We start from the raw sequence: 16,398 nt of genomic DNA on the forward strand, positions 1-16,398 counted from the left end.
ATATTTTATCTCAAACTTTTTTACTGTTTTAATATTTTTTGTGCTTGTTGCTCCAATTTCCATGTTAATAATTATTTATAATATTAAGGCATACTGGTTATTGCCGGTAAATAAGTATCGGTAATGATTTACCCAATACATAGTGAATTTATTTATTGAACAGCATGACAAAAAATGACATAAAATTTAATAATAATTGAGTTTCAAGATTAATTTAATTTCGTGTAGCTAATTATTGGCTCATTCCTGGAGTAAATAGGAATGAAATAGTAATCAGCTGCGTAAGGTTTTTTTTTTATTAGAAAGAGTTTCATTAATCTGAAACTGGTATTCAAACTTTTAACCTAATATGGACTCATTAATTCAGATTGTTTCTGATAAGCTAGACTACATTTCAAACGTTTATGAATATATCTTGTTATTTTTTTGTTTTTGTTTGCTTTCAGACTTTCAAAGGATCACCCGTGCACAGTCCAGATTTCTTCCTTTTCCAAATGGTTTCAGTTTTTCCCTAAACTTTTCTCTCCATTCTTTGGTCCATTCACTGCGTTTCCTTTTCTGTTTCTCTGGAAATGTGGATTCATCCACTAGTTTTTTGAAAGATTATATCAAAAATTATTTCTTTGGAAATATTTAATAATTTGAGATGTTCAGTGTTTTTTGAACTAGCTTATTTGGTTTACCATATTTCAAAAAAAGTTAAATATTTGTTTTATTAATTTAGTTTCATCCATTTCATTCAAGTGACCATAAAATTTGAGTTCTTTTTCTTCTAATTTGTTTAATTTATAAATATTATCTTTGAGTTTTGGCCATAGAGTTTTCTTTAAAAATCTAGGTAAAATAATTACACTGAATGTTTTGGAGAAAAAAAAGAAATAAAAGCCAGAAGTGACTTTCATCTTAAAGAAACATAAAATTAAAAACTCTTAAAAAGCACATAATTTAGACACTATAAAACCGTATTTTTACCAGACATGTTGTATAGTTCAAATTGGTATATTGTTGTATAGTGTGAATAGTACAGAAGGCCTACAGAACTTCTTAGGAATAATCTAGTAATTGTCAAAAAAAATTATTTGGTACCACTTTCATTTTTGTGTTCTGGCTTTATTTCTTTTTTTTCTTCTAAAACATTCACGGTAATTATTTTGCCTAAATATTTAAACTTTTTGACCCTTTTGATTGATTGTTATACTCACATTTATTGTTTGGATTCTAATTTTGTTATTGGAATCTGTTATATAAAATTTGTATTTCCATATTCTGTTCTTCAATAATTTTTGCAGAGTGTAATTGAACAGTATTGTGAGACCATCCATTATCTTGTCTGCTGTAGTTTTTATTTGAAAGTGTTTCGGAATGCTGCCTTAAATTTTAACTTTTGAGTATGTTTATCTTATAATGTTTTAGTGTTATTGACATAATTTTTTTCAATATTTTAACCAGAGATTCTCTATTGAATCTTTAAGAATTTAAAGAAAATAAATATAAGCCTTTAAGAATTTTAGAAAAATAAATATTACTTCCAGATCTCTAATTTTTTGGTACGATATTATTATCTGACAATTAATTTTTTTTTTTGCAAATACTAAAGAAACTGTTTCAGATTTTTATAATATTTATTTTCAAACTATCTATAGTGGGAATATGTGAATGTTTTAAAGCTCAGCTTTGTCAAACCAGCTAATATTTTAAATTTAACATCTGTTTTCAGTTTTTTATCTTTAGTAAAGAACTGTTTTTAATTGGCTTTTAAAATTCGCTTGTTATTCAGTTTGAAATACACCTACCAATTTACACTACCTTTTTTATCCAAAGTCAGATTTTTAGATTTTAAAATTTTTAACAATCGGACATACAGTACAAATCACTTCTGAAAACGGTGTAATAATTTAACAATTCTCAAAAATACTTCTTTTTTTTTTTTTGAAACAAAAATATTCCGTGTAAGTATATTGGAACTAGTATTTCAATTACAGTAAATAGACTGAAATTGAGAAGTATTTATACTAATTTAAGTGAAACTTATGAAAAATCTGTTAAAAAACACATTTTTTATTTTTGTAATCATTCGGTTTAGTGGAAATGTAAACATCTATTTTAACTTTGTACCAAATTGGTGCCTATAAAAAAAGGATGGAGGATACACCAATAGGCAATTATACTTCACAAGTAATATTTTTTTCGTAAATTTTAATTTTATTGAAAAAATTGTTAAGATTAAAATTTACTATAAGGTTTTGTTCTATTTGTTTATATTTATTGTAAGTTTTAATTTTTCAGAGAGAACTGTTGGACAAACACAGATTAAAGTAATGCCCTGGTATGTAAAGGATTGGTACTTATGTATTAACGCCACCGCAACTACAGCATTATTTATAAACAAAGTAGTCAGTTGGATGTCGGTGGAAAATGAACCGATATAGAGTTTCACATAAATATATAAATATTTATTTTATAAATATAATTTAACCAAACTTAACCTATTGACTACTTAGATTTACACAGCTTACACACACAACTTGATTTAAAATACTTTACCATTTTATTTAGATATAATATTTTTTGTTTATTTAATTCAATAATCCTAACTAAAGTGCGCGCACATACTGTATTTCAATCGTGTGGGTGTTGGGGCACTAGCGGCCGCTTTGAATATTTATTAATTTAATTCTAACGTTACAACATACCAAAACGAAAACAGCAGCTGTACTTCAGTACTACAGTAGTGCTCCTTGGTGGTAACATGGGTAAAAACATGGCTAAACATGCCCACTTAGCCATCAGTTTAGTTATAGAAGTAATCTGACAAAGTGTGGACAAAATTTGTTAAGCAATTGTGGAGATATAATGTAATTTAGGGTGCGAACCTGAACAAACACACACACATACATATTAATATCTGGAAAATTTACATCTGGTTTTTTTGGGTTTCTAAGGTGTCAAAACATAAACAAAACTAGTTTAGTTTGATTTGTGCATTACATAACTTACAGAGACATAATTAGTATTCGCCACCATTATTAATCAGCTGTCTTTGGACATCGATCAGATCACGATCACCATTATTCATTGAGCACCGATCTGGTTATAAATCACCGTTCATTGCGTACTGATCTCTGCCCAATGAGCACCGGTTAGATCAGGTCACCGTTCAATGAGTACCGATTGGGTCACGATCAGTTCATTGTTCAGCGATCATCATCCATCATCATCTTCAACAATACAACCTTTAGCAAAATGAATTACAAATCTTGTTAATCCTACAATATGGTAGTATATGATCAGTACTGTAGTCTTCGTACAAATTGTCGGTTCAACTGTCCATTTTTATATCAGTGAGTTTAAAGAAAGGATTGCTGTAAGATTACATTTATTATTTGATGACAAAATTTGATTTGTGACTTCAAAAAGCTGCCAACACAGATGTAGGACTTTGCCGCCACGCTGTTTTTTTCTGATACACAACTTGATTTAAAATACTTTACCATTTTATTTAGATATAATATTTTTTGTTTATTTAATTCAATGATCCTAACTAAAGTGCGCGCACATACTGTATTTCATTCGTGTGGGTGTTGGGACAATAGCGGCCTCTTTGAATATTTATTAATTTAATTCTAACGTTACAACATACCAAAACGAAAACAGCAGCTGTACTTCAGTACTACAGTAGTGCTCCTTGGTGGTAACATGGGTAAAAACATGGCTAAACATGCCCACTTAGCCATCAGTTTAGTTATAGAAGTAATCTGACAAAGTGTGGACAAAATTTGTTAAGCAATTGTGGAGATATAATGTAATTTAGGGTGCGAACCTGAACAAACACACACACATACATATTAATATCTGGAAAATTTACATCTGGTTTTTTTGGGTTTCTAAGGTGTCAAAACATAAACAAAACTAGTTTAGTTTGATTTGTACATTACATAACTTACAGAAACATAATTAGTATTCGCCACCATTATTAATCAGCTGTCTTTGGACATCGATCAGATCACGATCACCATTATTCATTGAGCACCGATCTGGTTATAAATCACCGTTCATTGCGTACTGATCTCTGCCCAATGAGCACCGGTTAGATCAGGTCACCGTTCAATGAGTACCGATTGGGTCACGATCAGTTCATTGTTCAGCGATCATCATCCATCATCATCTTCAACAATACAACCTTTAGCAAAATGAATTACAAATCTTGTTAATCCTACAATATGGTAGTATATGATCAGTACTGTAGTCTTCATACAAATTGTCGGTTCAACTGTCCATTTTTATATCAGTGAGTTTAAAGAAAGGATTGCTGTAAGATTACATTTATTATTTGATGACAAAATTTGATTTGTGACTTCACAAAGCTGCCAACACATATGTAAGACTTTGCCGCCACGCTGTTTTTTTTCTGATACACAACTTGATTTAAAATACTTTACCATTTTATTTAGATATAATATTTTTTGTTTATTATTTCAATGATCCTAACTAAAGTGCGCGCACATACTGTATTTCATTCGCGTGGGTGTTGGGGCACTAGCGGCCGCTTTGAATATTTATTAATTTAATTCTAACGTTACAACATACCAAAACAACAACAGCAGCTGTACTTCAGTGCTACAGTAGTGCTCCTTGGTGGTAACATGGGTAAAAACAAGTCACTATGCCCACTTAGCCATCAGTTTAGTTATAGAAGTATCTGACAAAGTGTGGACAAAATTTGTTAAGCAATTGTGGAGATATAATGTAATTTAGGGTGCGAACCTGAACAAACATACACATACATATTAATATAAAAACCATTACCAAAATGAATTACAAATCTTGTTAATCCTACAGTACGGTAGTATATTATTACTACTACTACAACTTAATTTAAAATATTTATCATATTATTTAGATATGTTTTTTTTTTTATTTATTTAATTCTAACGTTGCAACATACCAAAATAACTACAGCAGCCGTTTAGTTATAGAAGTAATCTGGCCAACTGTGGTCAAAATTTGTTGAGTAATTCTGGAGATATAGTGTGATTTAGGGTGCAAACATGAACACACACACACACACGTACAGCTGAATATCTGTAAAATTTACATCTGGTTTTTTGGGTCTTTAAGGTGTCAAAACATAAACAAAGCTAGTTTAGTTTGATTTGTGGGGGTCAACAAACCCATTTTGTGAATTTCCCTAACATAATTTAAGTTTTTTTTTTTGAGACAGATTATATTTTGGGAAAACAAAGTTTTATCAGTGCAATAATATGATTTTTATTGATTAAGGAGGGAGGCTATATACTTGTAGGAAGCAAGAAGGGATTTGAATCGCCCTGTACTAGATGGTATTTTTATTCTTCTGACAATAAAACCCATTTTGAGAAGAATTTTGCTGAATCTCAATTTGTACATGACTGCCCAAAAAAAAAGTGTAATGTACTTAGGGTATATGTATGTTTGTTGCACTGTAGCAGCACAACGGCTTGAGTCATTAAATGATTTAGATGTACTAGACCCTTAGTTATCCTTACGTTCCCAGGGATGTCATAGACTATATATATATAAAATTTTCATCGGCACACTCTACACTTTATTAAAGAGCAATGGTTTTTTTTGACAGTCGTGTTATTTAATATTTTAGATACTGAAAATATTCAAGTTTATCGTAGGAGTAGATTTAAAATATAAAATAAAATTAGTATACTGCTTAGAAAGAATCATTTTTTCTTCCGCTTCAAGTAAATTTTCACGTAAAACCTAAATTACAGCTATGGGATTACAGTTGGTGAATTTTTGTCCCACGCAAAGATTATCTTGCATGTATTTTTGCATTATCTCAGAATGATAAACAATTTCATAATTTTTAATACTGGCAGTCATAAGGGTATTTATGTTAAAAATAATTTTTTGGCTTTATTAGAATTGTTAAAGTTTCAATTAAGCACTGGGTGTGAATGCCAATAAATAGTTAAGTCGTTCGTCATTTTTTTTGCTTTTGTTAACTAAAAAAAATAGCATTGAAAATACAAATATATAGTTTAAAAACTGCAGTTCGCCCATGAAGAGGTTAAAAGAAGAAAGAGGTAATGTAGAACTAAGTGCTAGTTTAGATTTAAGTTCAGGTGACTTTAGCCCACTGTTTTTGATATTACTGTAGTTGCATACGAAAGTATTTTACCTGTAAAGCAAATGCTTAACATAGGTGGGAGTACCAAATCAACAATTATAAACTTTTTACACTTGCCTAAAGTTTTCTTCAATTATCTCTCTCACACACATTTACACACACAACACAATATTGATACCAACCATGTCTATTAACATAACATTTAAATTTAAGTTGATTACTATTTCATAGACGGAAGTACTATATTCATCTGTGATTTAGTCTTAATAAAAGAGTAATCAACTTAAATCTCATCAGTTGTAAAGTAGAAAATCCACTCTTTTAAGTTAAATTTAAATTAACATTCTTACACTACCCAGCAGGCAGTTAAAGAACTTAGGTGTAGAAAAAGAAAAGTTTTTGAAACCATGTACAATAAGGCTTTGGAACAGTAACACTTTCTATAAAAGTCTGCTTGGTTATATAATAGATTTCACCCTTAGCTATCACCACCCTGATGTTACGTAAAATTAGATATTTAATTTTGAAAGCATTATGAGCTAATTTATTGTCAAAAATATTCCAATTCACGCTGCATTAAAACTTGTAGCCTATTAAGATTCTTATGAATATAATAGAGCAGTAAGCAGTAGTCTGGAAACAAATGTAGCTTTGCCATAGAATTTATGCAAAAGGTAGGACATTAATAGGAATTCTAAATAGAGTAAATCCAAGAACCGTATTTATTAAAAATATTAGCAATTTTACCTTATCAGAAACAGCATTTACATGCATTTTTGATATTTTTTATTTAATAGTAGGCGTAGAAGTAAACTGGTTTTTTAATTCTCCACTGATTCTTTGCAGGTAATTCCCTCATATTTTTAAAATGTTGTTTTTTAGCTGCCATAATCCACACATCTTTCTTTAAGAAAAATTTTGTGGTTGAGAGAATTTTTATGCCATATCTTATACTATCCATCTCTCTGAGAAATGGTAGTGCACAGTCCAACTTATCCATGGCTTAAAATAAGTAACGTATTTTGATTGATTAATATACTCCAATATAATATGTAAAAAGTTATTAAACTGAAAACTAGTGTCATCATTATCAAGAATTTCCCTTCAATCATGTTCACATAAATATGATCTTAATTTACCTTAATCCAGTCCTCTTTAAAATCCTTTATGAATTACTTTGTGTTCTGTCTTCAGAAATAGCTACTACATAAACTCTATGATGATTAAAATATGTCAGAATGACTGCACTAGAAACATTGTGTTTATATAAAATCGATCTTTAGAAAACCTGATCAATACAGATGGCCTATCATCCTCAGTACCTCTAATATAAACATTAACTAAGGAGTTGCGCTCATGCATACCATGTATTTTTAGATATGTTTACAAATACTATTTATTCTTTCTATCTATTCTGTCATATATTGGAATTGTAGAATGGTCTTAAAGGCGTTTCAAATTGTCTTATTTTGATTATGCCATCTACAGACATACAAGAATGTAAAATGCTGTTTTAACCAATTTTTATCCCTTCAGAATGTATTCCAGCCAGTTAGCTTTCTTATTTTTTCTGATTAAGCTTTTATTCTTTTATAATCTGTTATTATCTCTTCATTTTTCAGTTCATCCATTTAATCTCCAGTCTCCTTACAGTAAGCCTTTTTTTCCTTGTTCCTCCAGTTTCCATGTTTCATATGCATATGAAAGTACGCAAGCCACCCTTCATCAACACCTTATTACATAACTATTTCTTTCTGTTAAATGTTTCCTTGCCTGCTGCTATAATTGTTTTTATTTAATTTTCACCTTTGCATTCTTTTGTTGACAGCATATTAAGTATCAGTATTGTACTTCTTTATTCAACTGTTCTTTATTTTAGTGCAGATATTCATGGGCTTATTTTCTCCTAACATCATTAGTTTTGTTTTTTTAACATTCATTTCTCTCTGTTTTGCAATAATGTATCCTAATTTTTAATGTCATTGGCTTCATTTCAAAAAAGAAATTGTCTAATCACTGTAAAAATTTTACAGTTTATATTCCATTCTAGATTTATTCTTTCATTTTCTATAGCATTTTTGATCATATCTTCAACTACATATTAAATAAAGGCAGCGTTCTTGCTTAATTGTCTTCCTAGGTTAAACTCAATTTGAGCATCCCATATTTTAATAACCAATTTCCAATTCAGGTGAAATTATTAATCTTGAATATTTGCATTGTGTATGTATGCTTTGTCTTTTAATTATTTATGTTAGTTTTTCTGTTTCACATTGTATACTTATTCCTTATACTTATTGTATACTTATTCTCTTTGTATATACCTATTACTAATAGTTTTGATTAGCCTAATCCCATCTATAATACCTCTATTCCTTGTAAATCTACTTTGTTTTATATATATATAATCTCGTACTTATTTTTTTTTTTATTCAGTCTTTCTGTTGAAGAGAAGATTAAAATTTAACAATACCATGCTTCTTGGGAAATGGAATCATGGGAGTTTTAAGAAACTCAGACTACGTCCCACTTGTAGATTCGATTTTGTAATTTTGTTATCTCCGAATTCCTACTTTAAGACTGAATCATTTCTGTTGATGTTGATAAAACTGCCAATTTTAGTTTTGCTGGTCGTACTTAAAGTTTTCATTTTATTCCATCCAGCCTTTATAAGATCATTTGTTTTACTTTTGAGCAGTGTTGTTCCTTTATATTCTTATTCCACCTTTCAAATATCTTTCCCTCTTCCTATAACACTTTACCATTTTTACTGGCAATTTCTTAAGTGTGTGTACCATTCCTATATTTATACCTGTTACTGTTCTTACGTTTTATCATGTTAGTTCATACCGTTCTGTTTTTCCGAATTTTCTACGTATGAGCTATCTTAAAAAGCTAATTCTTTGCTTTTAGTCATTTTTACTCTATTTGAGTTGAATGTTAAACACATAGTGAGATGATGTGTACAATGGTAAACATTGGAGTCAATGTTTGAAGCATATTTGAGAGCAATGTTGGATAGTGCTTTGATCATGACATGGATTCTAAAACCCAGAGCTATATACAATTGCATTTTATATACAGAGGGTTTGTTATAAAAGTATACTAATGTATACTCCCTTATAAAAAAGAACCCTATCCTGTTGAAGCCTGGACATTTGTAAATGAGTAATGAAATAAATCCAAAATCTCTTGCATTATCAACATGAGTTAGAACAAATGTTATTTTGTTGCAATACTATGGTAAGGAGGATTCCTTTTACTGATTGAAGAAGAGAATAATTTTCTTTATCAGAAAAAAAAATTATTACATTTTACTTTATTCATTTCTAGATCACTTTAAATGCACCAATTAAATACACAATCTCCATCATCTCAAAACATAATGTAGTCATTCAGTTAAAAAATGTGAATATCATTCACAAAGATTAAATAACTTTAATTATTGATAACTGTTGACATGTATTTGCAATTAACCAAAACAATAGAGTAATAATTTGCTGTGACATTGTTTTCAATCAGGTAACTGACAGGATCTCTTGGAGCAGAATTTATACACAAAGATATTGATTTAGCTTCAAAATTGATGAAATTTGTCATAATAAAATTATGAGGTGGCAGTGTACATATCTCGTGAGCAATGTCTAGATCCTAAATTTTCTTGAATGAATCCCACCACTCTTTTTACCTTCAGTTGTCTGCCTCAACAAATCATCAATTACCATCAGAAATATTTAAAATTGTAGGTCTCAGAGCACCCTAAATCTCTTGGTCAACTTTCCTGGGTGAATGACTTGACATTTATACATCTCTTTGGGAAGGTTTATTATTTTTTTGGTAAATTATATCTCATGGTTTTCCGGATATTAACATTTTAAAAAAAACATTTAACCAAGATTTTCCTAACATCTTAACATTCATTAAGCCGGTGTCATATCTCACATTAGCCAACTCTGACTTTCTCACCTTCTTCCAAATTTTATCTCCTAACACTTATCGTTAAGTACTTTGTTAACCTGTATGTGTCACTTTTTCATCAGACAAAAATCAATATTATTATTTTTTTATTTAATTCATTATTATCTTAACCACCATGGGTTTTTGTGGTATAGTGATACAGATACAAGTCTTGGTCAGGCATGCCAGTTTTCATATGCTACAAAATTCATTACATTTGTTATAGTGATTGTCTTATATTATTAGGCCTGGTCCTGGTGCTTCTTTTTACTGATCACACTTCTTTTTATTTGTGAAGAAGTTATTTATTGAGAATAAAATTCAGTTACAATAATCATAGTCTGCAGAACATGATCTTTTAAAGTAACAGAAAAAAATGTTTAACTGGTATTGTGACTTTGTTTTTTAAATGCACTTCTCTTGTAAAATGACTAATTCCAGTTAACAGAATAAATTTAACCAGTGAACTACTCGATTCCACGGCCAGATTTGTTTGTAATACAATTTAAAATTATTCTGTAATAATTCACTTACTGATAGTTTTTTCATACTGGAGTCCTTTTTACACAAATAACAAGGATAAGAGGTAGAGAAAAGCAAATCCTTAAAGAGAGACAAACCTAGAAATAGTTTTAAATTTTGCTAAATAGCTCAAAATTGAAAAATATATTATCTTCCCTATTGCCAGACTTTGAAGATTTTTTTTTTAATAATTGGAAAGAAATATTTTTATATATTATTAAATTTTAAATCTTTCAATCATTCTGTGTGAATAATCTAAATAATGTAATGTAAAGTAGACTAAACATTCTCAAAAAAAAAAAAAATGTTGACCTATTATTATGCTATCATTTGCAAATGTGTTTTGCAAATTTCTGTTTTCTGTTGGTCAAAACTTAAAAAATTCATTTCGCAGGTAAATGAACACTATTGAACAGTATGAAATCCACAGTAGATACAAAAATCAAACTAAAAAAAAATCTGTAGTTAATACAAACCTATTTTCTCTTTTACCACAATAAAAATGTGTAGATGGTGACCTGCTTACCTGGCAACCTGATTCGCAATGAAAACTAGCACTGATTCGCTAATCTTCGAAAGAAAGGCATATTTTCAACTAACAAAATCAGATTTTTTGAACGTTACGTAAATAAAAATAGTAAATTAACATTGATAAATATGACAATAAATGTTTATTGAGAAACAGTCAATAAAAAGAATAACCGATATCTATCTAATCTGTATTAACTAATTTTATGGAAATAAAATGTGTTGTTTTCTATAATATGTTCAATAACAAATTTCAAACACACAATACAAACTAAGTTAAATAATTTGACCATTCTACTGATTGGTTTCTGTGAATAATGAAATGATGCTATTTTGCACTGTTGTCCTCTACTAAAAGTAATTAATGATAGGTAGTTAATTTCTTAATGGTACATTAATATTAATGTTAGGATTTGAAGACATTTTACATTAATTATTTACTGTTGTATTGTAGGATAATAACAACAATCAAAACTGAGTATTTTATTTCAATTTAATCTTTCTTCTTTATTAGGTTTTGATAAGATCCAGAATAATATTGTTTTTTAATAGATTTAAAAAAAACGCGTCAAAAATGTCTGCAGTTTAAGATTGTTTTCTACTTCACTTGAGCAACGGGAGAATGCGTTAAATACACACGAGACATGGTTGTATACTGTCCGCGTCCTTTCTATTTGTATCTTTAACGGCTATTACTCAATTTAATCATGTAGTTTAATTTGTAAGTTCATATAATCGTACCTGAATGCTTCTAAGAGAAATAATTTGATGGTGTAATGACTGGTTTTTGCGAATAATAATGGAATACTATTTTGCGGCGTGGTCCTTTACTACAAGTAAGTAATTGCATATAATTTTCTTAATTGTACAAACATGAATGCGAGTTTTTGAACCCCATTACTTATTTACAGCTGTAATTCATACTAATTGTGTTTTCTAAATAATATAAAACTGTAAGTAAGTTTTAAGACGTTATGGTTTGTAGTTAATTTAGATCTTATCTTTTTGTTGTATATTTTATCTCAAACTTTTTTACTGTTTTAATATTTTTTGTGCTTGTTGCTCCAATTTCCATGTTAATAATTATTTATAATATTAAGGCATACTGGTTATTGCCGGTAAATAAGTATCGGTAATGATTTACCCAATACATAGTGAATTTATTTATTGAACAGCATGACAAAAAATGACATAAAATTTAATAATAATTGAGTTTCAAGATTAATTTAATTTCGTGTAGCTAATTATTGGCTCATTCCTGGAGTAAATAGGAATGAAATAGTAATCAGCTGCGTAAGGTTTTTTTTTTATTAGAAAGAGTTTCATTAATCTGAAACTGGTATTCAAACTTTTAACCTAATATGGACTCATTAATTCAGATTGTTTCTGATAAGCTAGACTACATTTCAAACGTTTATGAATATATCTTGTTATTTTTTTGTTTTTGTTTGCTTTCAGACTTTCAAAGGATCACCCGTGCACAGTCCAGATTTCTTCCTTTTCCAAATGGTTTCAGTTTTTCCCTAAACTTTTCTCTCCATTCTTTGGTCCATTCACTGCGTTTCCTTTTCTGTTTCTCTGGAAATGTGGATTCATCCACTAGTTTTTTGAAAGATTATATCAAAAATTATTTCTTTGGAAATATTTAATAATTTGAGATGTTCAGTGTTTTTTGAACTAGCTTATTTGGTTTACCATATTTCAAAAAAAGTTAAATATTTGTTTTATTAATTTAGTTTCATCCATTTCATTCAAGTGACCATAAAATTTGAGTTCTTTTTCTTCTAATTTGTTTAATTTATAAATATTATCTTTGAGTTTTGGCCATAGAGTTTTCTTTAAAAATCTAGGTAAAATAATTACACTGAATGTTTTGGAGAAAAAAAAGAAATAAAAGCCAGAAGTGACTTTCATCTTAAAGAAACATAAAATTAAAAACTCTTAAAAAGCACATAATTTAGACACTATAAAACCGTATTTTTACCAGACATGTTGTATAGTTCAAATTGGTATATTGTTGTATAGTGTGAATAGTACAGAAGGCCTACAGAACTTCTTAGGAATAATCTAGTAATTGTCAAAAAAAATTATTTGGTACCACTTTCATTTTTGTGTTCTGGCTTTATTTCTTTTTTTTCTTCTAAAACATTCACGGTAATTATTTTGCCTAAATATTTAAACTTTTTGACCCTTTTGATTGATTGTTATACTCACATTTATTGTTTGGATTCTAATTTTGTTATTGGAATCTGTTATATAAAATTTGTATTTCCATATTCTGTTCTTCAATAATTTTTGCAGAGTGTAATTGAACAGTATTGTGAGACCATCCATTATCTTGTCTGCTGTAGTTTTTATTTGAAAGTGTTTCGGAATGCTGCCTTAAATTTTAACTTTTGAGTATGTTTATCTTATAATGTTTTAGTGTTATTGACATAATTTTTTTCAATATTTTAACCAGAGATTCTCTATTGAATCTTTAAGAATTTAAAGAAAATAAATATAAGCCTTTAAGAATTTTAGAAAAATAAATATTACTTCCAGATCTCTAATTTTTTGGTACGATATTATTATCTGACAATTAATTTTTTTTTTTGCAAATACTAAAGAAACTGTTTCAGATTTTTATAATATTTATTTTCAAACTATCTATAGTGGGAATATGTGAATGTTTTAAAGCTCAGCTTTGTCAAACCAGCTAATATTTTAAATTTAACATCTGTTTTCAGTTTTTTATCTTTAGTAAAGAACTGTTTTTAATTGGCTTTTAAAATTCGCTTGTTATTCAGTTTGAAATACACCTACCAATTTACACTACCTTTTTTATCCAAAGTCAGATTTTTAGATTTTAAAATTTTTAACAATCGGACATACAGTACAAATCACTTCTGAAAACGGTGTAATAATTTAACAATTCCCAAAAATACTTCTTTTTTTTTTTTTGAAACAAAAATATTCCGTGTAAGTATATTGGAACTAGTATTTCAATTACAGTAAATAGACTGAAATTGAGAAGTATTTATACTAATTTAAGTGAAACTTATGAAAAATCTGTTAAAAAACACATTTTTTATTTTTGTAATCATTCGGTTTAGTGGAAATGTAAACATCTATTTTAACTTTGTACCAAATTGGTGCCTATAAAAAAAGGATGGAGGATACACCAATAGGCAATTATACTTCACAAGTAATATTTTTTTCGTAAATTTTAATTTTATTGAAAAAATTGTTAAGATTAAAATTTACTATAAGGTTTTGTTCTATTTGTTTATATTTATTGTAAGTTTTAATTTTTCAGAGAGAACTGTTGGACAAACACAGATTAAAGTAATGCCCTGGTATGTAAAGGATTGGTACTTATGTATTAACGCCACCGCAACTACAGCATTATTTATAAACAAAGTAGTCAGTTGGATGTCGGTGGAAAATGAACCGATATAGAGTTTCACATAAATATATAAATATTTATTTTATAAATATAATTTAACCAAACTTAACCTATTGACTACTTAGATTTACACAGCTTACACACACAACTTGATTTAAAATACTTTACCATTTTATTTAGATATAATATTTTTTGTTTATTTAATTCAATAATCCTAACTAAAGTGCGCGCACATACTGTATTTCAATCGTGTGGGTGTTGGGGCACTAGCGGCCGCTTTGAATATTTATTAATTTAATTCTAACGTTACAACATACCAAAACGAAAACAGCAGCTGTACTTCAGTACTACAGTAGTGCTCCTTGGTGGTAACATGGGTAAAAACATGGCTAAACATGCCCACTTAGCCATCAGTTTAGTTATAGAAGTAATCTGACAAAGTGTGGACAAAATTTGTTAAGCAATTGTGGAGATATAATGTAATTTAGGGTGCGAACCTGAACAAACACACACACATACATATTAATATCTGGAAAATTTACATCTGGTTTTTTTGGGTTTCTAAGGTGTCAAAACATAAACAAAACTAGTTTAGTTTGATTTGTGCATTACATAACTTACAGAGACATAATTAGTATTCGCCACCATTATTAATCAGCTGTCTTTGGACATCGATCAGATCACGATCACCATTATTCATTGAGCACCGATCTGGTTATAAATCACCGTTCATTGCGTACTGATCTCTGCCCAATGAGCACCGGTTAGATCAGGTCACCGTTCAATGAGTACCGATTGGGTCACGATCAGTTCATTGTTCAGCGATCATCATCCATCATCATCTTCAACAATACAACCTTTAGCAAAATGAATTACAAATCTTGTTAATCCTACAATATGGTAGTATATGATCAGTACTGTAGTCTTCGTACAAATTGTCGGTTCAACTGTCCATTTTTATATCAGTGAGTTTAAAGAAAGGATTGCTGTAAGATTACATTTATTATTTGATGACAAAATTTGATTTGTGACTTCAAAAAGCTGCCAACACAGATGTAGGACTTTGCCGCCACGCTGTTTTTTTCTGATACACAACTTGATTTAAAATACTTTACCATTTTATTTAGATATAATATTTTTTGTTTATTTAATTCAATGATCCTAACTAAAGTGCGCGCACATACTGTATTTCATTCGTGTGGGTGTTGGGACAATAGCGGCCTCTTTGAATATTTATTAATTTAATTCTAACGTTACAACATACCAAAACGAAAACAGCAGCTGTACTTCAGTACTACAGTAGTGCTCCTTGGTGGTAACATGGGTAAAAACATGGCTAAACATGCCCACTTAGCCATCAGTTTAGTTATAGAAGTAATCTGACAAAGTGTGGACAAAATTTGTTAAGCAATTGTGGAGATATAATGTAATTTAGGGTGCGAACCTGAACAAACACACACACATACATATTAATATCTGGAAAATTTACATCTGGTTTTTTTGGGTTTCTAAGGTGTCAAAACATAAACAAAACTAGTTTAGTTTGATTTGTACATTACATAACTTACAGAAACATAATTAGTATTCGCCACCATTATTAATCAGCTGTCTTTGGACATCGATCAGATCACGATCACCATTATTCATTGAGCACCGATCTGGTTATAAATCACCGTTCATTGCGTACTGATCTCTGCCCAATGAGCACCGGTTAGATCAGGTCACCGTTCAATGAGTACCGATTGGGTCACGATCAGTTCATTGTTCAGCGATCATCATCCATCATCATCTTCAACAATACAACCTTTAGCAAAATGAATTACAAATCTTGTTAATCCTACAATATGGTAGTATATGATCAGTACTGTAGTCTTCGTACAAA

At 29.4% G+C, this 16,398-nt stretch overlaps 1 long non-coding RNA gene across 1 annotated transcript; it reads left to right on the top strand.

Annotated features, from left to right (window-relative positions):
* The first annotated feature begins 11,647 nt into the window (after positions 1-11,647).
* Positions 11,648-14,625, top strand: LOC142332026 (uncharacterized). The gene is made up of 2 exons (XR_012758121.1): positions 11,648-11,964; positions 14,427-14,625. It is a non-coding gene; the product is annotated as an uncharacterized LOC142332026 (long non-coding RNA).
* Positions 14,626-16,398: the final 1,773 nt, after the last annotated feature.

The sequence above is a fragment of the Lycorma delicatula genome, chromosome 11 (genome assembly GCF_047948215.1).
Source record: "Lycorma delicatula isolate Av1 chromosome 11, ASM4794821v1, whole genome shotgun sequence".
NCBI classification, from domain to species: domain Eukaryota; kingdom Metazoa; phylum Arthropoda; class Insecta; order Hemiptera; family Fulgoridae; genus Lycorma; species Lycorma delicatula.